Source organism: Schistocerca nitens, chromosome 6 (genome assembly GCF_023898315.1).
Source record: "Schistocerca nitens isolate TAMUIC-IGC-003100 chromosome 6, iqSchNite1.1, whole genome shotgun sequence".
In the NCBI taxonomy this organism is placed as follows: Eukaryota; Metazoa; Arthropoda; class Insecta; order Orthoptera; family Acrididae; genus Schistocerca; species Schistocerca nitens.
The window spans coordinates 600401312-600427228 of record NC_064619.1 but is presented as its reverse complement, the minus strand read 5'-3'; the positions used below and the strand labels follow the sequence as shown (position 1 = coordinate 600427228).

The following is a 25917-nucleotide window of genomic DNA, read 5'->3' as shown; positions in this document are numbered from 1 at the left end:
TGGCTACGAAAATTAAAAGTTATTTTTATTACTTATTTGATTTTCAGAATACACTTAGTCTGACCGTGATCTTCGTCATTCAAGAAGGGACGTAAATCAAAACACCACAAGAAAGGTTGATAAATTTCTTGCGTTTCAGCTCCACATCTTATAGATGCTTTTATTTTCGGCCGGCTGGAGTGGCCGAGTGCTTCTAGGCGCTTCAGTCCGGAACCGCGCTGCTGCTACGGTCGCAGGTTCGAATCCTGCCTCGGGCAGGTTAGTTAGGTTTAAGTAGTTCTAAACTAGGGGACTGATGACCTCAGATGTTAAGTCCCATAGTGCTCAGAGCCATTTGAACCACTTTTTATTTAAGCACTCTCTTTGCTGTAAATTGTTCGAGATGAGTTGATCTATTTGGTAACCAGCTCTTATGTTGCTTTACGATCCATCTCTTTGTACTCATTAATGTAAAGTGTCCTCTCTTTTCTGTGTAAAATGTCCCACAGAAAGAAAAAAATACAAGTTTTTCTTGTTGTAAAGATTGAGATGTTTTTGTTCCTCTCCGTAAGTTGTGCAGTCTATTCTCTTTCCTTGGAAGTAAGATCTCAGAGCACACATGGAATTTAATTTCTCACCACCAGTTCTGTTCCGTTTCCTTGTTTTTACATTACTTAGGATAGAAAATATTCTTTCGGCTTCAACATTAGAATGTGGAAGTGAAAGAATGTGCTTAGCAAGTTTTCTGGCATTTTGAAAACACAGCTGATCCTGGAAGTCTTTCAACTTTGAAAGTTCACTCCACGTACAATTCAAGTCCATTTCTGAAAGTTCCTTTCTCCCTATCCTCAGGCACAACTGGAAGATTTCTCCATTCAACTGCTAAGGTAGTTAGATCAAATCCTCCAACTTTGATGCAACACACGATATATTCTTTATCTGCGAACTTTTCTCAGCTGTTACGCAATATTTGACTCTACGAATTTTAAATTTCCAAAAAAATCGTCGTGTATAGGTAGGCGTCTCTTCGTTTCTTGGGTTGCTGTGCGATATAGAAATAAAGAGATTTAAGTCTTAGTTGATGAATTTCCTTTTTACACTCTCTAGGGATAGTTTGCAATAACTGTTCACTTTCGGGGCCAGGATACGCTGATTCTAATGGGAGATATGGCATTGCTGAAGTGCATTTATCATGTGCATTTCAGTGAGGACTCCAGGGATTAGAAAGTTCTGACCCAAAGTTTCGAAACAGACACAAAGAATCTTCTGAAAACTTCGGAATTGATATTTTCCTCTACTAGAAAAGGGCGTTAAAGCTGTTGAAGTAAACCAAAATATGCCTTAGAAACAACATGTAAGCGTTAGCGAAAAATCATTTCTGCAGACTTTAATTTATCTTAAACAGTTTTCAACTGAAAGTAGTGCAAAAAAGGTAAGTTCTCCAGAAGACGGACAACACGTGCTTGTAAAAGAAGCCATCGTGTACCCGAAAATTTAAGCACCTTTTTACGTTCGACTCCAAAAACTTCTTGAAATTCTAGTAAAATACCGCAGCGCTTTGCACAGCCAGACATGTAGTACGGCACGGAACGCATCACAGGATCTAGGAATCTTCTCACTAAAGCAGATGAATGGTATATACAATGAGAACAATCAGATTTGGTACAACATATCTAAATGTTGTTATGACAGAATTACGGCTTCCCATCGTTACAGATGCATTGTCACAAGCCATGTCAATTTCATTTTTTGAGAGGAATATCCTTCTCTTTCAACATCCTGTCCAGAGCTACGAATAAGTTTTCTGCCGAGTAGTCTTTGGCATCGAAAGGGATCAGTTCCAAAAGTTGTATTATCACACGCCCGTCACTTGACGACACATATTTCACTAAAACGCACATACGTTGCCCGCAACTCGTGGCCGTGCGGTAGCGTTCTCGCTTCCCACGCCCGGGTTCCCGGGTTCGATTCCCGGCGGGGTCAGGGATTTTCTCTGCCTCGTGATGGCTGGGTGTTGTGTGATGTCCTTAGGTTAGTTAGGTTTAAGTAGTTCTAAGTTCTAGGGGACTGATGACCATAGCTGTTAAGTCCCATAGTGCTCAGAGAGAGCACATACGTTTTCTATGTGATACATCCGTCCTTTCGTCCACCAGAATAGAAAATTTAATGTCCCTTAGTAACTGAATGGTTTTATCAGTTTCCTCCTTTACAATAACATTTTGTACGAGCTAAGGTCACCTCTGAAATAATTATGGAACCAGGGAAAGCATCTCTTAACACAGAAACGGGATGGTCCACGATTGAAAACGCAACAATATGCTCCGCGAAAAAAGTTGCTAATCGTATTTCAGCTACCTTCACTTTCCGCACATCCTTGCATTCATCACACATTTTCAAAATACAATCAACAACAGTTCTGTTATTTATGGAATGTGATTCGCGGTCTATGTATCCCTGGTCTAGATCGCTTTACTCAGCATGTAAATGTCACTACAGATATTCGGATTTAGATTATGACGTGTTTGACATGCCTGCCATCATTGGCGATGATGTGGCGTAGACAAATAGCGAAATTCTGCATGACCTCCTGAAGTGTTGGAACATCGGTGCTGTCGATGACTTTTGAATAGCTGTTATCAGCTCAGCAGTGGTTTTGAGATTATAGCTGTACACCTTGTCTTCAATACAGCTGCACAAAAAGGAGTCGCACGTGTTCAGATTCGGAGAATATGGCGGTCAATCGAGGGCCGTGCCAGTGGCCACCGGGTACCCCAGAGCCAGTGCTCCTGCAGCACATCAAACACTCTCCTGCTTCGATGTGGTCGAGCTCCGTCTTCCATGAACCGCATCTTGTCGAAATCAGGGCCACTTAGGATCATGGGGATGAAGTCATCTTCCAAAAACATCACGTACCGTTCGGTCGTCACCGTCTCATCAAGGAATCGCACCGATTATTCCGTGACTGGACATTGCACACCACACGTTCACCTGTTGAGGGTGAAGAGACTTCTCGATCGCGAAATGCGGATTCTCAGTCCCCCAAATGCGCCAATTTTCATTATTGATGAACCCATCCAAATGAAAGTGGACTTCGTCGCTAAACCAAAAGATGCAGCGGTTACTAACTCCGATCCTGCCCTGCGGCCAGCCGAGCAGTTTGAATGCCATAACGCAGGGCTTCCCAACCTTTTGAGCTGGCAGACCCCTTCTTCAGTCGAAAATCCATGGCGGACCCCTAGTCAGTCAAGAGCACAGTAACTTTAAATTTCAGAAGCGAAACCCATGGGAACTGAAAGCTTCTTAATGCTAGTGCCATGTTCCCAATGACGCCCCCCCCCCCCCCCCCCCTCCGAAGTGTCAATAGTCTTTGGTTTAGAGATGAATGAAAACAACTTGAAATTAACGATCCAATTTGAATTCCCACTGTATCCAGACGCTTACTAGTGGATTTACTTCCTTTGTTCAACACACTATAGCCTGATTAAAATTACTTGGTATCTGACATTTCACACGTTGGAGCTGCCTTCCTTCAAGAGCAACCAACATCACGTCCAAACTGTTTGCTGTTGACAAGCTGCCGCTTGTGGTCTGTTCACTTCCACTGTTTGGCTACTGTTGTGTAAAGAGCATGCATATTTCGTAACAGTCGTGTGTGTGTGTGTGTGTGTGTGGTTTCTCGTGAAATTCGAAGAAAAATGTTCAAATGTATTTAAAGTCTATGGAACTTGACTGCTGAGGTCATCAGTCTCTAGTCTTACACACTATTAACCTAAGTTTAACTTCCGCTAAGGACAACACACACACACACACACACACACACACGAGGGTGGACTCGAACCTCCGGCGGGAGCGGCCGCGCAATCCACGACGACATGGCGCCCTAGACTGCGCGGCCATTCCGCGCGCCTGTGAAGAAAAGAGGCAGACCCATGATTCGGGATACAAACACATCACGAAAGAAAAGAAGCCAAGGAATTGCCTTTAAAGGACTATTGTGACATCTGTTGTGCAATGTGTGGGAATACATTCACCCAGTTTACATGCGTTTCCAAAACCGGATTTCGTAAGCTGATGTCCCAGTTCCGATTTTGGTTGGTCAGGTAAACACTTCAAAATAGATTCTGGAAATTTGATTTTATAAAGCCGTTTTCTAGTTCCACAATCGATTTTCGTGCCCATGTAAACAGCTCGGAAAGTCTAGTTATTTTTAAGTCTTTGCGTATCTACTGAACGGCATCTGTCAGTCCATAACCGGCAGCTAGCAGGCGGCGTTGCAACAGTGTAATGTCAGTTGGTAGCTGGCAACTGGCAGGCGGCGTGGCAACAGTTTTGCCACGGCTGACAACTTCAACTACTACTTGGACACTATATTGTGGCAGTCAGCCTCGACTGTAAACAAATTAGGAAAACAAACAAACAGACTCTCTTTTTTCTACATAAGAAGATCTTTGGTGTGACGTCATAAGCGAGTGACTGCGTGTGAGATCGCTCTCTAAGTTTTCATATATTTTTAGGTTCCAGATACATATTTTAACGGTTTTTGTGATAATATTTACTATATAAGTGACGTATTAGTGGTTTCTTCATTCAGCTCTGCCTTTCTTCTGTTGTGACGTGATATTTGAGAGTGTTTCGTATCGAGCAACTTAACCTCTTGCCTGTGTTTACATTCCGCGCTGACCAGTTGCAGCTATAGCGGCGCATCGAAAGCTAAGTACTAATTAATTGTTTGTGCATAGTGATTTATTTAGGAACTTTAGTAGTCTTCAACCGGTGTTCGTAGTGTTTTCTGGTGAAATAATTTCAGAAGAACCTTTTGGGAACTGTTTACAGCTCGTTACTGTGTGATTAGACGTTTGATTCTCTTTCTGTATTAGTCTTTTGTTATATTCACATTTGTTGTTTATTAATACTGTTAATAATAGTAGTTACTTCCCTTGTAGAGTAAGTTTGTGATTATTGTAGTCAGGTTTTTAGCATCTTCTTATTGTAGTAGCGGAACTTAGAAAAAGTAAAATTTTACCATGAGTGAGAAGTGTGGGCTTTGCCGTAGGTTCGTGAGTAGTGGATTGCGGTGTGACACTTGTTCGAAGTATTTTCACTGGGGGGAATGCAGTGGGGAAGCCAGTGGGCATTCTGGTGAGATCCTCTCCTGGAACTGCAGGTTATGTAGCAAGAGTAAACTGATAGAGGAGCAGGAGCGTAAGATCTGTGCCCTTCAGGTGCAGTTGAAAAACGCACAGGAGGAGCTAGATAGGATGAGGAGGGAGAAGGGGGTTGGGGAATGGGAGCTGGCTGTTGGCAAGAGATCTGCTAGGAGAAGAAGATTTTCAGATAGTTTTACTATTGGTGTTTACAATAGATATGACCAACTGTCAGAGTCTAGTGGAGAGGAATCTCTAGTAGCTGTAGATGTAGGAAGTATGCAGCAGACCTCAGTAGTTACTGTGCCTAGAACAGTTGCAAAGTCGAAGAGGAAGAAGAAGGTTCTGCTGTTAGGTAGTTCACATGGCAGAGGTGTAGGCCAGCAGTTGCAGGAAGTGCTGGGAAGTGAGTACCAGGTCACCAGCATTGTGAAGCCTAATGCAGGGTTGGCTCAGGTGACTGTTAACATAGGGGGGTTATGTAGGGATTTTACTAAAGAGGATCAGGTAGTGATTGTGGGTGGGGCTGGTAATAGTATTGGTAGGGATGGGGAGTATAACATAGATGGTGACCTGGAAAAGATAGCCACTCAGACTGGCAACACGAATGTGCATTTCGTGGAACTGTTTCAGCGTCACGATCGGCCTCATCTTAATACAGCCGTCAGGCGTAATAACATGAGACTTGGGGGTGCGCTGATGACAGAAAGCATGGGTCACATTTCAGTGGTGTCGGTGGAGTCTATCAGCAGGACGGGTTTCACTAGACACGGCCTGCACCTCAACAGGTATGGGAAGGGGAGGTTGGCAAAGCTTATAGGTGACAGCATAGGTGGGGTTGGTGGGATCACTCATGGGAAAATTCCTGCAGTAGTGTGTGTTAGAGCTGCACCTTTTTTAGATTGAAGTCAGCTGATAGGTATTCCTGCTTAAGGGAAGTCTCTCTAACAAGGGAATCACTTTTGACAAAGCTTAGGTATCCGAGTAATGAGGGAATTAGTATATTTCATCAAAATATACAAGGTATTAGGGACAAAGTTAGTGAACTGCTTATAGATGTTGACTCTGAAATTATTGGTATATCTGAACACTTCTTAAATAAGGAGATAATTCAGAGGCTTCCTTTACCAGGATACAGGTTGGCTGGCTGCTTTTCGAGGAGCTCTTTGCGGTGTGGGGGAGTAGCCATGTATGTGAAAAACGGCATCGCATTTGAGTCAATTGATGTTTCAAAGTACTGCACTGAAAAGGTGTTTGAATGTCGTGCAGGTGTGGTTAAATTTAACGGAGTTAAACTTCTTACTGTTGTTATTTATAGATCCCCAGACTCCGATTTCACAACATTTTTGCTAAAGCTAGAGGAGGTTCTTGGTTCACTTTATAGGAAATACAAAAAGTTAGTTATATGTGGTGACTTCAATATTAATTGTATAAGTGATTGTGCAAGGAAGAGGATGCTGGTAGACCTCTTTAATTCATATAATCTTATGCAAACCGTATTCTTTCCAACGAGAGTGCAAGGGAACAGTAGAACAACCATAGACAACATTTTTGTTCATTCCTCATTACTAGAAGGGCATTCTGTTAGAAAAAAGGTGAATGGCCTTTCAGATCATGATGCGCAAATTTTAACTTTAAAAGATTTTTATGCTGCAACTCGTGTTAAATATAGTCATCAGCTGTTCAGGAAAGCTGATCCGGTTGCTGTAGAGACCTTTGTAAACCTTATAAAGGAACAAGAGTGGCAAGATGTTTATAGCGCTGAGACAGTAAACGATAAATATAATGCTTTTCTAAAGACCTTTCTCATGCTCTTTGAAAGTTGCTTTCCGTTACAACGTTTAAAACAGGGTACTAGCACAAACAGGCAGCCTGGGTGTGGCAATTATATCAAAACGCTAGAAACAGTCAAAATCTAAATGCAGCAGCCCATTACAAACAGTATTGTAAGGTGCTTAAAAATGTTATTAGGAAGGCAAAAAGTATGTGGTATGCAGATAGAATAGCTAAGTCTCAGGATAAAATTAAAACCATATGGTCAGTCGTAAAGGAAGTTGCTGGTCTGCAGAGACAGGTCGAGGATATAGAATCAGTGCGTAGTGGGAATGTCCGTGTTACTGATAAGTCGCATATATGTACAGTATTTAATAATCACTTTCTGAATATAGCAGGTGAACTAAATAGAAACCTAATTCCAACAGGGAATCATATAGCGCTCTTAGAAAAAAGTGTTCCGAGACTGTTACCTGAAATGCTCCTCCATGATACTGACAAGAGGGAGATTGAGTTAATAATTAAATCACTAAAGACCAAGAACTCTCATGGATATGACGGGGTATCTAGCAGAATACTGAAGTATTGTTCTATGTATGTTAGCCCAGTACTTAGCCATATCTGTAACTTTTCCTTTAGGAGTGGTCGGTTTCCTGATCGATTAAAATACTCGGTAGTGAAGCCACTTTATAAAAAGGGAGACATTGATAATGTTGACAATTTTAGACCTATTTCTATGCCATCGGTGTTTGCTAAAGTTATCGAGAAGGTTGTATATACAAGGTTACTGGAGCATTTAAATTCACATAATTTGCTGTCAAATGTTCAGTTTGGTTTTAGAAATGGTTTAACAACTGAAAATGCTATATTCTCTTTTCTCTGTGAGGTTTTCGACGGATTAAATAAAAGGTTGCGAACGCTAGGTGTTTTCTTTGATTTAACGAAGGCTTTTGACTGTGTTGACCACAAAATATTACTGCAGAAGTTGGACCATTATGGAGTAAGGGGAGTAGCTTACAATTGGTTCGCCTCTTACTTTAAGAACAGAAAGCAGAGGGTAATTCTCCGCAATATTGAGAGTGGTAGTGATGTTCAGTCCAAATGGGGCACTGTTAAATGGGGCGTTCCCCAAGGGTCGGTGCTGGGGCCACTGCTGTTTCTTATTTATATAAATGATATGCCTTCTAGTATTACAGGTGATTCAAAAGTATTTCTGTTTGCCGATGACACCAGCTTGATAGTGAAGGATCTTGTGTGTAATATTGAAACAGTAACAAATAATTTAGTTCATGAAATAAGTTCGTGGCTTGTGGAAAATAATTTGATGCTAAATCACAGTAAGACTCAGTTTTTACAGTTTCTAACTCACAATTCAACAAGAACTGACATTTTAATCAGACAGAATGGGCATGTTATAAGCGAGACGGAACAGTTCAAGTTCCTAGGCGTACGGATAGATAGTAAGCTGTTGTGGAAAGCCCATGTTCAGGATCTTGTTCAGAAACTAAATGCTGCTTTATTTACCATTAGAACAGTATCTGAAATAAGTGACACTTCAACACGAAAAGTAGTCTACTTCGCATATTTTCATACGCTTATGTCGTATGGTATTATTTTTTGGGGTAATTCTTCTGATTCAAAAAGGGTATTTTTGGCTCAAAAACGGGCTGTTCGAGCTATATGTGGTGTAAGTTCGAGAACCTCTTGTCGACCCCTATTCAAAAATCTGGGAATTCTGACATTGCCCTCACAGTATATATTTTCTTTAATGTCGTTTGTTGTTAGCAATATTAGCCTATTCCCAAGAGTTAGCAGCTTTCACTCAGTTAATACTAGGCAGAAATCAAATCTGCATGTAGAATGCAGTTCCTTGACTCTTGTGCAGAAAGGAGTGCAGTATTCTGCTGCATCCATTTTCAATAAGCTACCACAAGAACTCAAAAATCTTAGCAGTAGCCCAAACTCTTTTAAGTCTAAACTGAAGAGTTTCCTCATGGCTCACTCCTTCTATTCTGTCGAGGAGTTCCTGGAAGAGCTAAAAAATTAAGCAAATTCCAGTGTTACATTGTTGATTGTCTTCATTTAAACTTATGACTTGTCACCTGAATATGTTTTTTTTCTATATTTCATTTTATCTGTTTCTAATATCGTGTTATAATTTCATGTATTGACTCGTTCCATGACCATGGAGATTTCTCCTTAATTTGGTCCCACGGAACAATAAATAAATAAATAAAAAATAAAAAACAAAGCATTTCACAGAACGTAAGACTTTTTTCTCATAGGAAACAATTCTGGCAGAGGAGGTTTACCTATTACAAGGTGGCACGTGAAAAGTCCTCATTTGTTTGGGCTCGCAGCCAGTTGCCACAATATAGTGACAGAGTAATAGCAAGTATTTTTAACTGAGAAGACGGAATATATTATAAAGAAAAGAAATTAGCTTTAGAGATGATTTTAATTTTCGTAACAAAAATATCAATGGCAACAGAATTCAATTAATAATTATTTTGTAAATAGACGACAGAAACAAAATTCCTACAGAGTTATAGTTCAGGTACGTTAACCGAGCATCTACAAAGAAAAATGCTTTCTTCTTTACTATAGATGAATCTGTAGGAATAATAATGGAATCCTAATGTGATGGTTGAGGATGCTTCTGCTGACACAATTTTGAAAAGTTGGGTTCAGTTCTTGACAACTGGAGACGGATGTCTGGTTCTGCATCTAGACAGCTTCGGTACTTAGTTTTGTGGGCAGCACAGATCGAGAATCCAGATTCACACATGTATGTTGTGGTTATCCAAACGGATCCAAAAGTGTGAGTAACCGTCAATGTCAAAACTTGATTTCAAGGTAGGGTCTGTGGCAATTTCTATCAACAACTCATATTCATTTGATGATAGAATGTTCGGCTTTTTGGATACAGTGAATGGGTTGACTACCCATTCGTATTTGTGCAGCTTCGCATCTTCAGCTGTTGGGAAATAATGCTCCAACAATGGCATCATGCTTCGGAGATGTTCCAGGGTTTGATGAAACAAATTCTTCCCAAGCGCCAATGTTTTGTTTTTCAAAAACTCCTTGAGAAGAGGAAAACACTCGATCTCCCTCTCCTCGACTCTCTCTGCCCAAAAATTGATTTTCCTCTTGAATGCTCGAACTTTGTCAATAGCAGTGACCTTTGTTTCACTTTGCCCATGGAGCGAAATATTCATTTCGTTCATTTTGGAGAAAAATCTGACAAATAGGCAAGTATACACTGCCAATTTTCGTCATTAATAAGGTCTGCTAATTTGGTGATATGCTCCAAAAGGAAAGCTAAGACTTCCAATCTTAATTCGTACAACCGAGAGAGTGCATTCCCACGTGAGAGCCACCTCACTTCTGTGTGGAGAAGCAGGGAACGATGAAGACTTCCCATATCTTCACACAGTATTGTGAAAAGTTTTGACTTCAACGGCCTTAATGATTTGAATGGATTCGTCTAAAAATTTCTTGAACGAAACAGGCATTTGTTTCGTAGCTAAAGCGTATCTGTGGAGAGCACAATGACTACTGCTGCAATTCTTGGCGTTTTATTTTCGTTATTGCTCCGACTGTAGGACCCCATCATAGCTTTTGCACCATCTGTGCACACATCTATGCAATTAGACCATGAAACTGCGTTAGTTCTTAAAAAATCATCCAATAGATGGAATATTTCAGCACCTGTTGTGTTGGCAGGTAGTGGTCTGCAAAAGAAGAGGTCCTCCTGAAAACATTCAAAATATTCATGACGGACAAGAGCCAATAAAATCGCTAATCCTGCAACATCAGTGGATTCATCTATCTGCAGAGAAAATGAATTGTATTGGATGCGAGAAACAAGAGTGTCTTTCACATCACTTGACATGTCAATAATGCGTCTCTTGACAGTATAGTTTGATAATGGCACCGAAGATACAAGCTTTAGTGCCTTTTCGTCTAGCATGCAAGAAACAATATCATTAACACACGGCTTTATAAGATTTTCTGCAATGGTATGAGCTTTGCCTGTTTTTGCGACTCGATAACTAACCAAAAAAGAAGCTTTTATTGAATTTTCATTAATTGTTTTTGCATGAGTTTTCATGCAATGCTGAGAAGCAGCTAGTTCAGCACTTTTCCTTTTGAAAAAATCGATGTCTTGAGCCTGGAAATCCGGGTGAGTTCCTTCAAAATGACGGCGCAATTTCACTGGAACCATTGAACTGTTCGGAAGGACACGCGCACAAATTACACACTGAGCTTTACCCTCCTTTGTCTCCATAAAGCCCGTTTCTAAATAGCTTTCGTTGTACTTACGCTTCTTGGTTATTCCACTTCCACAAGATATTGCAACCAATGGAGTACTTGCAACGTTTTCACATAATAAATCCGGCTGTGGAGCTTCTTGTGATTGTTCTTCCTTTGGTCGTCCTCCCTCCTCATTCATTTCAACTGGAAACTTCCCTTGCTGTGAAGGCGATGGAGAACCTGCACCCTTCATCAATGATCCTGACTTCAGGCACCGATCCATGTTAGAAGTAATATAAACTGGTCAAAAATCGACTTATGAAATAGGTAGTGCACTAACAAAGCAAGTTTAACACCTAATAATGCCTGGGGTCACATACATGTCAGCGAGCGCTGTGATTGGTCGACAAAGCTCTCTCCGCGCATGCGTAAAAGGTTTCAGCGCATCTAGCGCCGCGAGCCGGCGCACAAACGACCCCCGTATTATTGCTAAACAGTCGATCAGAGAAGCCGCATTCTCCGGCACTAAACTGTGTATGCGTTCTCACTTAGGAAGCGCAAAGGCTACTTGGGAATACGACCTGAAGTAAAAGTACACGTTTTTCACACGAAAAAAAAGTGATGAATTTGGTTTTCACATTTTCATTCAATAATTTTACTCATGGTTGTACACAATTTGGTGAAAGGTGGCCGCGGACCCCCTAGAAAGAGCCGGCGGACCCCTAAGGGATCCGCGGACCACACGTTGGGAAGCCCTGCCATAACGCAAACCGTTCGGAAGTTATGACGATTTTATTTCATATAGTTCAATAGTTGTCACCCTGTATTTGTATATTTGCTTAGTAAAGAAATTTTTTTAGCGACTTTGACGTTTTTGTAAACGGAGGAATTTATTTAGCGATCAAGACAGCTTAGTTCACAAGACAAGTCACAACGATCGCAGACTCATGCAGGAAAATTTTTTTCCCTTTTAATAAACTTTGTGGTGGTGTACGGTACGGTAATGAGACAATTGTCCGCGCTGTGGGAGCCACGTAGATGTTTGAGTGCGAAAGCGCCGATACTGTAGAGGCGTATTTCAGGAAATATCGTTATGTACCAGCTTCTTCACTGCGCGATAACTTTATCAGGAGCGACGGATGGTATCTGCAGATATGCAAGAGGTCGCACTCCGCCGACGTTGTTAGGTTGGTGCACAGTGCCTGTCGCGGATGTTATTGTCTCCAGGTGGACGACGAGCAGTGTTGATGGACGTTTGTATGCAGTTCTTCCTGTCGACACACACATAAAAGGTGAGCTGTAATTTATGAAGCGGTCTTGAAGAGATGTGAACACGGTTAGCGGTAGTCACATGAACGAATTGCTCTGCCTACCATGTCAGGTAAGAAAAGTGTGTTAGGTTAACTGGCGCTAAAGAATCTTTGTTTCATCATTTCTGTTGAGCCGTTGGGCTGATGTTTACGAAGATCTGACTTTTAAAGCAGTGCGCAGCTAATCGCACGGATAGCGGGGAGATACGCAGCATAAAAGGGCCACATGACACTGCAGCCTATGACAGTCTTCCGCCATTTAAATTTATTCCGTGCGCTTCAGGATACATGTTGAACGTTTAGAGTTTATTCTCACCACAGTGCACCTATGGTGATTATTTCGCCATTTTAATGTTGTCCTAGGGTCTCATTAATGGAAAAAGCTGCCCAAAACCTATAGCTTTCCTATAGCACGAATTTATCGAGAGAACTTCGGAAAGAAAGGTAGTGTTTACTTGTTAACATGTACTGAAGGGCCATGAGGAGAGAACTATTGATGCAAGTAGTTTGGGTCAGAGATTTGTCGATTCCGCGATGTGTTTCCGCCCGAAATGCATCACTCAGCCACCCTCTTACAAGGAACCCCTTAAGTGCGAGGTCGCAAAAGGTCAATGATATTTACGGCATTCGAAGCCCCACATAGTCTATCATGCAACCACAATATTGGCTGATAATGGCAACAGGAGGCGGGACTGGATGAATCCAATGGTGAGCACAGCATGAAGCTACGGAGCGTAGTCGTCTAGACGACGAGCAACGCACAACAGTGCTGGAGCGCTAGTGGTGTTGATACAAAGCAGAGCCATGGCAACGATAAACACAGCATTATCTCCCATCTACAGGAGCAGTTGTGGAAGTTGACATTTCGTCAGAAAGGAACATAAGGAATTTCACAGACTGAGAAAGAAGCGGCAAATGAAGTATTAGCATTTCTGCAAGACAAGTCAGTGGAATGTGTGATGTGTATGCTAGACTGTGCGAACAATTTATATGAAGAGTACAACGATGACGGTACGTGCTTGTCAAGTGAAAGTGGTATTGAACAGGCGTCGAGCCATATAGTTCATCATCGTTGTCGGACAGTGAGTCACAAGTTTACAGTGAAACGTAGTAAAGGACAATCGTTGTCCAAGGAGCACGTGCTAAACATAATTACATACATGGAAGATCATCCATACCGCAGTAAAAAAACGATTATTAACACATTTAGAATAAGACCGCAGCAATATGACCGTGTAGCGTAGAGGATATTCCGTGGAGGACAAGACGTAATTTTTATAAAAACTGGTGTTTGCGGGTTTCAAGGATGCTTGATACAACTTGCAGGATACGCATGATAGTGACCTACTACATTATACACATAAAATTGCACGCGACATAGGATTACAGTGATTTCAAGGCAAGCAGTGGATGGCTGCTTAACTTCAAACAGTGCTGCAGAATTGGAAGAGGTAAGATAACGAAATATCAAAGAAAGCGTCGACTTCATGATTCACAGCAGACTAGAGAATCGTCGCGGAAATTTGTAGATGTGATAAACAAGCTCATCCCATTGTTCATTTAGGGATTTGTTTTCAATTCCAATCAATGAGGATTTCAAGAGTAAATTTGTTATGAAAGGAACCCTTGAAATCATAGGTACCAAGAAAGTTGTTTCAAGACTGACTAACATCGATGCCTTAACGCATTCGTATACAATTATACCGACTGTTAACATGGATGGTAAATAGGCTGGGAAGTTATTTATTGTGCTGCGAGGAGTTGGAGGTGCTCTGCCCCCTGCGATTCTTTCTCGTGTGCGTCATCTTACAAGGGCAGTAGGGAATATTTACGTCACAGCACTCAAGAGAGGGAAAATGGACGTTAAGAGAACAACAGCTATGGTTGGTTGTTGGTTGGTTGTTTCGGGGAAGGAGACCAGACAGCGAGGTCATCGGTCTCATCGGATTAGGGAAGGACGGGGAAGGAAGTCGGCCGTGCCCTTTCAAAGGAACCATCCCGGCATTTGCCTGGAGCGATTTAGGGAAATCACGGAAAACCTAAATCAGGATGGCCGGACGCGGGATTGAACCGTCGTCCTCCCGAATGCGAAACAGCTATGGTGTGAGCGCTGTTTCTGGCCAATAGCTGATCCAAATACCTTGCTTTTGCTTGATTTCTGGCCTGGCTGTAAACACCATACCATTTCTGAGCAAGCCGGCCGGTGTGGCCGTGCGGTTAAAGGCGCTTCAGTCTGGAACCGCGTGACCGCTACGGTCGCAGGTTCGAATCCTGCCTCGGGCATGGATGTGTGTGATGTCCTTAGGTTAGTTAGGTTTAATTAGTTCTAAGTTCTAGGCGACTGATGACCTCAGAAGTTAAGTCGCATAGTGCTCAGAGCCATCTGAACCATTTTGAACCATTTCTGAGCAACTTCAGAGCAAACTATCCCTCCTGAAAAGAGTGTGACATTGCAGTTAGTACCACCTCGAAGCACTGGACAAATTCCGCCTCTGGATTTGTTTTTTTCCTGGTCTATAAAACATATTATCGCAATATCTGCAGCTATGTCTTAAAGGATAGTCACTTTCACTATAAACTCCAGGCCAAACTGCTTCGCTATTCGCTTGCATGCCATCACATTCCATCAGTTCTCAACGCCCCGTTACACCGAAATGATTCCATATGCATTCTTTAAGAGGAGAAACCTAGCTGAATGTGCTGCACGGTTTGTAGCTCCCAGGAAGTTCGCCCTCGATCTTGATGGTGCGAATCTTTGTTATCACTGTGGCACGCTATTTTCCAATCGGTGTAAACAGTGCAAGTTAATGGTTTGTTTTGAACGTTTCTTCAAGATCAACGATGTCGATTTTGTGAAGTGTAATACATATATCCCATAGAAAGTTTAACTCTGCACCTTCTGGACACTAATTTTCTGTCACCCTCCTGATGCAATGGTGAGTCATTAGCAGCTAATATTTGTCTTGTCATAACTGTTAACAAAATACTTCCAAATGAGCCTTACTAAACATTGAACATGCGACCTCGCACTCAAGGGATTCCTTGTTAGTGAAACTACTCTAGTCGAGATGCACATCGCGTTTCATTATTACGCACGATACGTCCAAGGAAGGACGCAAGTAGAGCGTGTTGAGCAACTGACTCTCGCGAGGCAAATGAAATACATGGTTTGGAAACTGTGGTGTCACTGCCAGACACCACACTTGCTAGGTGGTAGCTTAAATCGGCCGCGGTCCATTAGTACATGTCGGACCCGCGTGTCGCCACTGTGTGATCGCAGACCGAGCGCCACCACACGGCAGGTCTCGAGAGACGTACGAGAACTCGCCCCAGTTGTACGACGACGTTGCTAGCGACTATACTGACGAAGCCTTTGCTCTCATTTGCCGAGAGACAGTTAAATGGTTCAAATGGCTCTGAGCACTATGGGACTCAACTGCTGTGGTCATAAGTCCCCTAGAACTTAGAACTACTTAAACCTAACTAACCTAAGGACAGCACACAACACCCAGCCATCACGAGGCAGAGAAAATCCCTGACCCCGCCGGGAATAGAGACAGAATAGCCTTCAGCTGTTAATGGCTACGACTTAGCAAGGCGCCAATTGTCACAGTGCATGTATCTTACGAGTCTCATTTGTATAGTCAAGAGAGATGTATCACAAGGATTGATTAAAAGTTAAGTATATTCCAAAGATACGTATTTTCTTTATAGTATTCAATACGTATCCTGTTCCAGACTTGACGCCAGTCGGCGTGTGTGTACGCGTGCCTTTCGGCTTCCTCCTCAGTGTGGCGTGACTAGCTTGTTACGCCACAACAGAAACTGTGAGTCGCCATACAGACTGCAGACTTTGGAATGCATTCTAATACTGTTACGGACTTGTTGGTCATGAGAGAGCGGAGTCGAAAAAAAGTATTAGTAGATGAGGTGAGGCCGTATTCTGGATGACAAAATACTATCAAATGATTGCAGTTTGCTCGTAGAAATGCAGCCCTTCGTATTTTATTTTGCGTATCTTGAATATTATTACGGTACCGTCTGCACAGCTAATAAAACACAACTATCAGGAACACTTCACTTCACTCATCAAAAACATCGTCAGTGTTCGTAAAATTTAACCGTTGCGAATTAGCTAGGACCATTTGTTAAGCTGCTGAACTGACGTTATTTTGTTTATTGCGTTTCCCTCGTCTATTTCTCACTTACGTCCGCAGCGCAGTATGCTCATAAGTTCCACGCGCATCATCTTTCTAAGCATATTCCCGTCTGTTTTCTGTTTGTGGCACTACGCATTACTTGATTATTATGCATTCCCACAAAAATCTGCATGTATTAGGATTTTCGCTGTTCCATTCGCGTATGGAGCGCGGGTAGAATAGTTGCTCAAACGCCTCTTCGTTAACGTAATTTATCTTTGCGTTCCCGGCCCCTAGGGGACGAAACCCTAGGCTTTATTGTATTTCAATATTCCTCACTAAATTTGGGTTCGGGAAACTCTGTAAGCAGGCTTTTGTGGTCAAGTTGCCGTCTATCTGCGAAGGCGTCGAATAAATAACTCAGCACATTTTTTTCCCCGGCCAGTTTAGTTTGAAACAGGGGAATTTGTGTGAGACATCGTGTAGTATTCCCGCATCAGTCCCTATAGTTTGAATTTCCGATAGCTAGCGGCGCTATACGTTGCTTTCAAGATGGCGTCTGTGGCGGAGGTGCGCTCCAAGCAGAAAGCTGTCGTTTGAGTTTCTTTTAGCGGAAAACCAGAGAATCGCATATATTTGTAAGTACTTGCAGAATGTCTATGGAGACCTGTCAGTGAACAAAAGCATGGTGAACCATTGAGCGAGGAGTCTATCATCATCGCAACAGGGATTACTGTGAATAAAACGGAGAATATGCTTTATACTTGGAATTCCGGAGAACATTCTTAGTTTCGTTTGAATAAAGGGAGTCTGACAATACACTTCACCCGAGAATGTTCTCAGCATGAGTAAAAGGGTGGGAAAGTTGCTCAAACCAATCTCCGATTTCGTATGAATAAAACTAGAGGAGCTTCTTACAAGCGGAGAACACTCTCCGTTTTCGGAAGTGAGTCCCATTGAGGTCATGTTTTACTGTGTTTTTTTAGTAAAAATGGGAGAATCTGTGTTGCTTGGAAGCAAAAAAAAAGTACACTACTGGCCATTAAAATTGCTACACCAAGAACAAATGCAGATGATGAACGGGTATTCATTGGACAAATATATTATACTAGAACTCACGTGTGATTACATTTTCACGCAGTTTGGGTCCATAGATCCTGAGAAATCAGTACCCAGAACAACCACATCTGGCCGTAATAACAGCCTTGATACGCCTGGGCATTGAGTCTAACAGAGCTTGGATGGCGTGTACAGGTACAGCTGCCCGTGCAGCTTCAACATGATACCACAGTTCGTCAAGAGTAGTGACTGGCGTATTGTGACGAGACAGTTGCTCGGCCACCATTGACCAGACGTTTTCAGTTGGTGAGAGATCTTCAGAATGTGCTGGCCAGGGCAGCAGTCGAACATTTTCTGTATCCAGAAAGGCCCGTACAGGACCTGCAACATGCGGTCGTGCATTATCCTACTGAAATGTAGGGTTCCGCAGAGATCGAATGAAGGGTAGAGCCACGGGTCGTAACACATCTGAAATGTAACGTCCACTGTTCAAAGTGCCGTCAATGCAAACAAGAGGTTACAGAGACGTGTAACCAATGGCACCCTATACCATCACGCCGGATGATACGCCAGTATGGCGATGACGAATACACGCTTCCAATGTGCGTTCACCGCGATGTCGCCAAACACGGATGCGACCAATATGATGATGTATACAGAACCTGGATTCATCCGAGAAAATGATGTTTTGCCATTCGTGCACCCAGGTTCGTTGTTGAGCACAACATCGCAGGCGCTCCTGTCTGTGATGCAGCGTCAAGGGTAACCGCAGCCACGGTCTCCGAGCTGATAGTCCATGATGCTGCAAACGTCGTCGAACTGTTCGTGCAGATGGTTGTTGTCTTGCAAACGTCCCCATATGTTGACTCAGAGATCGAGACGTGGCTGTACGATCCCTTACAGCCATGCGGATAAGATGCCTGTCATCTCGACTGCTTGTGATAACGAGGCCGTTGGGATCCAGCATGGCGTTCCGTATTACCCTCCTGAATCCATCAATTCCATATTCTGGAAACAGTCATTTGATCTCGACCAACGCGAGCAGCAATGTGACGATACGATAAACCGCAATCGCGATAGGCTACAACCCGACCTTTATCAAAGTCGGAAACGTGACGGTACGCATTTCTCCTCCTTACACGAGGCATCACAACAACGTTTCACCAGGCAACGCCGGTCAACTGCTGTTTGTGTGTGAGAAATCGGTTGCAAACTTTCCTCATGTCAGCACGTTGTACGTGTCGCCACCGGCGCCAACCTTGTGTGAATGCTCTGAAAAGCTAATAATTTGCACATCAGAGCATCGTCTTCCCGTCGGTTAAATTTCGCGTCCGTAGCACGTCATCTTCGTGGTGCAGCAATTTTAATGCCCAGTAGTGTACGTAGCCCGAAGAAATAATGAAGAGACAAACTGTAGAAGTTTATATGGGTTTAACAGTAAAAACAACATTTGCCTGGTGAACTTTCGGACGAATGGAAAACCAAAACTTAGCAGACCCAAGTTTTCAGAATAATGTACGAGAAGGTTTAGGTGTACTCCAGACAACCATGTCACTGAAATTTTCATATGTTCATCATCATATTTTCTCAAAGCATAAGTCATAAATTTTGTTATACTAGAAAATAGGAGGCAGATAAGTAAAACTAATAACTGGTTTATTACAAACCTAGTGATCTGTTCCTCGTAACGAATCGCAAGCGCGATTACGAACTTGACACGCAAGTGGACTATTATGCATCATATTTGAAGAAAATTGTTCGTGTTAGAAAACTCCGAAAGAGTTCCCGTTTGAAGTAAATGAAACTGTCATGTAATCTTAAAATATTCACGTAATGTGTTCACCTAACTTCAAAAACAAAAACAGTTTCCCGCATGGCGAAAATTAGGTAACACCGCAAGAAAATGCACTTTCATTACCTGTCCACAATCGTCGTAATATACATCTACATCTACGTGGATGCTCTGCAAATCACATTTAAGTGCCTGGAAGAGGGGTTCATCGAACCACCTTCACAACTCTCTATTATTCCAATCTCGTATATTGCGCGGAAAGAATGAACAGCTATATCTTTCCGTACGAGCTCTGATTTCCCTTATTTTATTGTGGTGATCGTTCCTATGTAGATCGGTGTCAACAAAATATTTTCCCATTCGGAGGAGAAAGTTGGTGATTGGAATTTCGCGAGAAGATTCCGTCGCAACGAACAACGTGCTTGACGAGGTTCGAACCTTCGACCTTCTACAAAGCAAGTTTGGTGGGTTGGTTAATTTGTGGGAGGGGACAAAACAGAGAGGTCATCGGTCCCATCGGATTATGGAAGGATGGGGAAGGTGGTCGGCCGTGCCCTTTCAAAGGAACCATCCCGGCACTTAGCTGAAGCTATGTAGGGATATCACGGAACTAAATCAGGATGGCCGGTCGCGAGTTTGACCGGTCGTCCTCCGAAAGCGAGTCCAGTGTGCTAACCACGGCGCCAACTGGTTCGTTACAGCAGGTTTGTGCACTAACAACTATGCACTATGGAAGTACACCTCAAAGGTTTATCGTATTTGTGACTGGTGTGCCAGGAGCAACGAATAATTGGCAACCTTCAAAAATTCGGCTTCACGCACTGTCGTGCAAAGCTTATCTAACGTAAGCCGATCTCTGTGATTGTAATAACCGTATAATAAATGACGCTGAATCGCGTCTTGTGCGGAAGGATACGGTAGTGTTTCATTAGTGCTGTGTATGAAACTTGTGTATTTCGTTAGCTGGTTAGCATCGTTTTGTGCATGCTAGCGCGCGCGCGCGCGCGTGTGTGTGTGTGTATGAGATGAAATACGAAATAAAAGTGCCAGAACCAGGAATCAAGATCCAAACACAGCAAGAAAGAAAGCCAGACAAGGAACTAGAAGTGAACTGACCAATTGTGGTAGCAGTTCCACAACGGCGAGCGATTCGGGCGTGACCTTGACCGCTCTGATTGGAGGAAACCAGCTCCAGCGCGTGAAGTGTCAACGACCAAGTCAGTTTAATCGGACTATAAATAAAATTATACCGTCATTCTACCCCATGCCCCTCCTCCATCGAGAAGACAAGTCCAGCTATGGACGATTGGTATCAAAATCGTGAAGAAATGATTTACTCTTTTTAATTACGGCTAGACGCCCAACATGGAAGTCCACCGCGCTTGTGGCGTGTTATCTTAGCGGCGCGAGGCGCGTGTTGTTTGTTTCGGCGCCCAGACTTCCGTAGCTGGCGCTGTAGTCGCTTCAGAGTCCGCGTGGCCTTCGCAGCATACTTTCTCTGCAGTTCCGGCTGAGATGCCGTTCGCGACGTGTCGTGCATTCCGCTGCTGTCACGTGCTGGCCGAGGTTTTCGTTGCAGCCGTCGTGATGATGCTGCCGCCGTGACGCCACATCATGATGGCGTAACTGTCGCCTGTTCCACCTGCGGCGCAGTCTTCGATGCCACCCCTCGGCATTGTCCCACCACGTGGACACAGCCGTCGTCGCACGCCTTATCTTAAGTAAGTAAGTGGCCGACCATTTGTAACGGTGTCGACAGCGCGTTCGCAGACTTCAGCTGTGGGCGAAATGAGCTCGGGTGAACTTGTCAGCCGGCCGATGTGGCCGAGCGGTTCTAGGCGCTTCAGTCCGGAACCGCGCGACTGCTACGGTCGCAGGTTCGAATCCTGCCCTGGGCATGGATGTGTGTAATGTCCTTAGGTTAGGTTAGGTTAAAGTAGTTTTAAGTTCTAGGGGACTGATGACCTCAGATGTTAAGTCCCATAGTGCTCAGAGCAATTTGAACCATTTTTGAACTTGTCATGACTCTGATCGAGGAAGTTACAAAATTAACTGAAAAAAATGACTGATGGTTTTAATGAACGGTGTGACCGAAACTAACGTTATGCTAACTTTCACGGGTCAGCTACACGAAAATACACTGGGCCGGTGCATAAGTTCGTACCGCTTTTCCGTAAGTTTAATAAATACAAGAGATGTACATAACAGATGTACATAACGGAGACCTTAGTAATCAATAATATATTCTCCTTTACTATCTACAACAGTGCGCCAAAGAAAGGGCAACTTTTCGATTCCCCAACTGTAGAAATCACGTGGCTTTGAGGCGAAGAACTTGAGCCATCTCCGAAACGCATTTTCATCTGGAAAGGAAATTGCGTGGAGCTTGTTCGATAGAGAGCGGAAAACGTGAAAATCTGACGGCGCAAGATCAGATCAATAACGTGGGTGCAGAATGACTTCTCAACACAACTCCCGTTTACTTTTGCCCGCATCTCGTGGTCGTGCGAATAACGTGGGTGCAGAATGACTTCTCAACCCAACTCCCGTTTACTTTTGCCCGCATCTCGTGGTCGTGCGGTAGCGTTCTCGCTTCCCACGCCCGGGTTCCCGGGTTCGATTCCCGGCGGGGTCAGGGATTTTCTCTGCCTCGTGATGACTGGGTGTTGTGTGCTGTCCTTAGGTTAGTTAGGTTTAAGTAGTTCTAAGTTCTAGGGGACTTATGACCACAGCAGTTGAGTCCCATAGTGCTCAGAGCCATTTGAACCAACTCCCGTTTACTTTTGTGTCAGTCTAGCAGAATGCGGGCGGGAGTTATCGTGGAGTAGCATCACTTCACGCACACCTCCTGGTCGTTGTTCTTGGAGAACGTCTGCAAGACGTCTCAGTTGTTGACAGTAAGGGCCCCAATGCGTAACATTGTTTTGTGGATGTGCAGAGGTCTTTGTACAGCTAGTTGCTGCTTTGTTTGGATTGAATCATTCCTTTCTTTTCGTTATGTTAGCCTAAAGACACAGTTTCTCATCACCAGTAACGATACAGGATAGTAAGGATCGGTGTTGTTCACGAGCCAATTGATGACGAGCAAGTGGAGATGCACAGTCACCCATTCATCTTCGTGATTTTGGCTTCGAGTGTGCGGTACCGATGCACCCGATTTTTTAGCTTTCGCCATAGCATGCTGTTGTGACTTGGCAAGACAGCCAAGCCACTAGGAGGTAGCCGAAAGGCACGCGTTTAAGCTCACGCAGGCTGGCGTGAGGTCTGGAACAGTTAAAGTAATTGAGACTAGCAAATAAAGTACGTAGCTTCTGGAATACTTAACTTTAATTCATAATTGGTGAACATCGGTCTGACGGTACATGCATCACAAGATAAATAGCAATTGATAATGGCGCCTTGCAAGGTCGTAGCAAATGACGTAGCTGAAGGCTATGCTAACTATCATCTCGGCAAATGAGAGCGTAATTTGTCAGTGAACCATCGCTAGCAAAGTCGGCTGTACAACTGGGGCGAGTGCTAGGATGTCTCTCTAGACCTGTCGTGTGGCGGCGCTCGGTCTGCAATCACTGATAGTGGCGACACGCGGGTCCGACGTATACTAGCGGACCGCGACCGATTTAAAGGCTACCACCTAGCAAGTGTGGTGTCTGGCGGTGACACCACACATGCAAAGTCGCACGTTGGTGGAATTATCAGAGCTCATCACATTTGCCAGTCCTCGAGTACACTGGCCGGGATCATTGTGGATGAGTGCTATTAAACGATCTTTCTCAAATCCCGAAGGTTTCTTTTCTCGCCGTGCTTTGTCCAATGGCATTACCCCCGTACACGGCGCAAATTAACGTCCACAGCTCCTCTCACTATCTCCAAATGACAAAATATGTAGATCAAATAGCAACAGAGAACTACAAACAAAAAAGGACAGTCGATAAATAAACCCATAACAGCGGGGATAGCAACATGCAAAACAGAAATGCTACGAACTTATGCATTGACCTAATACAAACATTCCCGCAGTCTGAGAGATTCGTGAGACGATTGTGTACGTGTTCATACGAATTATTAATAAATGTTGTACGATTGAAGTTGACTCGCGACATGCGCATCTACTTGGAATAAGTAGTTGCGTTCGAAAATACCACTGAGTTCGAATACTCTGCAAACAGACTAGTGGAACGCAACTCCGATATTGCAGCGATCAGTTATGTTCTCTCCAGCAGCAAATGTGTGAAGATCTGTGATAGATGTATTCATACATGGGTTAGAACTCAAGATAGGAAGTGAAATAAAAGTAGCATCGCCATCATCTTTAGACGAAGCAGGGAGGCTTGCTCTTCTCCGGCAAGAAGCGAAAATGGTTCAAATGGCTCTAAGCACTATGGGACTTTACATCTGAGATCATCAGTCCCCTAGACTTAGAACTGCTTAAACCTAACTAACATAAGGACATCACACACTTCCATGCCTGAGGCAGGATTCGAACCTGCGACCGTAGAGGCAGCGCGGCTCCGGACTGAAGCGGCTGGAACCGCTCGGTCACAGCGGTCGGCGCAAGAAGCGAGAGGATCGTGGCTAGTGGAGCGCTAAACCACGACCCAAGGAGTGCTTTGCGTAACGCAGGGTATTGCGGACGTGGACGAGCAGGAGCGCATACGTACACTGAGCTGACAAAAGTCTTGGGATGCCTCCTGATACCGTGTCGGATGTCCTTCGCCCCGGCATATTGCAGCAGCTCGACGTTGCATGCAGAAATACTGAGCCATGCTGCCTCTGATCTCTCGATTATGTCCCATAAATATTCAGTGGAATTCATGTCTAGCCATCTGAGTGGCCAAATGTTTCGGTCGAGTTGTCCAGAATGTTCTTCAAATCAACCACAAACAGTTGTGGCTGGGTGACATGGCGCATTGTCATCCATACAAATTCCATTTTTTCTTTGTTTTGGAAACATGGAGTCCATGAATGGCTTCTGATAGTCTCCAAGTAACCCAACATAACCATTTCCAGTCCATGATCAGGTCAATTGGACCAGGGGACCCAGTCAGTTCTACATAAACGCAACCCACATCTTTTTTTTTTTTTTTGGTCATCAGTCTACTGACTAGTTTGATGCGGCCCGCCACGAATTCCTTTCCTGTGCTAACCTCTTCATCTCAGAGTAGCACTTGCAACCTACGTCCTCAATTATTTGCTTGACGTATTCCAATCTCTGTCTTCCTCTACAGTTTTTGCCCTCTACAGCTCCCTCTAGTACCATGGAAGTCATTCCCTCATGTCTTAGCAGATGTCCTATCATCCTGTCCCTTCTCCTTATCAGTGTTTTCCACATATTCCTTTCCTCTCCGACTCTGCATAGAACCTCCTCATTCCTTACCTTATCAGTCCACGTAATTTTCAACATTCGTCTATAGCACCATATCTCAAATGCTTCGATTCTCTTCTGTTCTGGTTTTCCCACAGTCCATGTTTCACTACCATACAATGCTGTACTCCAGACGTACATCCTCAGAAATTTCTTCCTCAAATTTAGGCCGGTATTTGATATTAGTAGACTTCTCTTGGCCAGAAATGCCTTCTTTGCCATAGCGAGTCTGCTTTTGATGTCCTCCTTGCTCCGTCCGTCATTGGTTATTTTACTGACTAGGTAGCAGAATTCCTTAACTTCATTGACTTCGTGACCATCAGTCCTGATGTTAAGTTTCTCGCTGATCTCATTTCTACTGCTTCTCATTACCTTCGTCTTTCTCCGATTTACTCTCAAACCATACTATGTACTCATTAGAATGTTCATTCCATTCAGCAGATCATTTAATTCTTCTTCACTTTCACTCAGGATAGCAATGTCATCAGCGAATCTTATCATTGATATCCTTTCACCTTGTATTTTAATTCCACTCCTGAACCTTTCTTTTATTTCCATCATTGCTTCCTCGATGTACAGATTGAAGAGTAGGGGCGAAAGGCTACAGCCTTGTCTTACACCCTTCTTAATACGAGCACTTCGTTCTTGATCGTCCACTCTTATTATTCCCTCTTGGTTGCTGTACATATTGTATATGACCCGTCTCTCCCTATAGCTTACTCCTAATTTTTTCAGAATCTCGAACAGCTTGCACCATTTTATATTGTCGAACGCTTTTTCCAGGTCGACAAATCCTATGAAAGTGTCTTGATTTTTCTTTAGCCTTGCTTCCATTATTAGCCGTAACGTCAGAATTGCCTCTCTCGTCCCTTTACTTTTCCTAAAGCCAAACTGATCGTCACCTAGCGCATTCTCAATATTCTTTTCCATTCTTCTGTATATTATTGTTGTAAGCAGCTTCGATGCATGAGCTGTTAAGCTGATTGTGCGATAATTCTCGCACTTGTCAGCTCTTGCCGTCTTCGGAATTGTGTGGATGATGCTTTTCCGAAAGTCAGATGGTATGTCGCCAGACTCATATATTCTACACACCAACGGG

General features: G+C 43.4%; 1 protein-coding gene across 1 annotated transcript in view; it reads left to right on the top strand.

Annotated features, from left to right (window-relative positions):
* Nucleotides 1-12326: 12326 nt before the first annotated feature.
* LOC126263087 (leucine-zipper-like transcriptional regulator 1) overlaps nt 12327-25917 on the top strand; it is a 79115-nt gene continuing 65524 nt past the window's right edge. The window contains exon 1 of the mRNA XM_049960087.1: nt 12327-12445. The gene's annotated coding sequence lies outside the window, so the exon portion shown is untranslated. The remainder of the gene's footprint in view (nt 12446-25917) is intronic.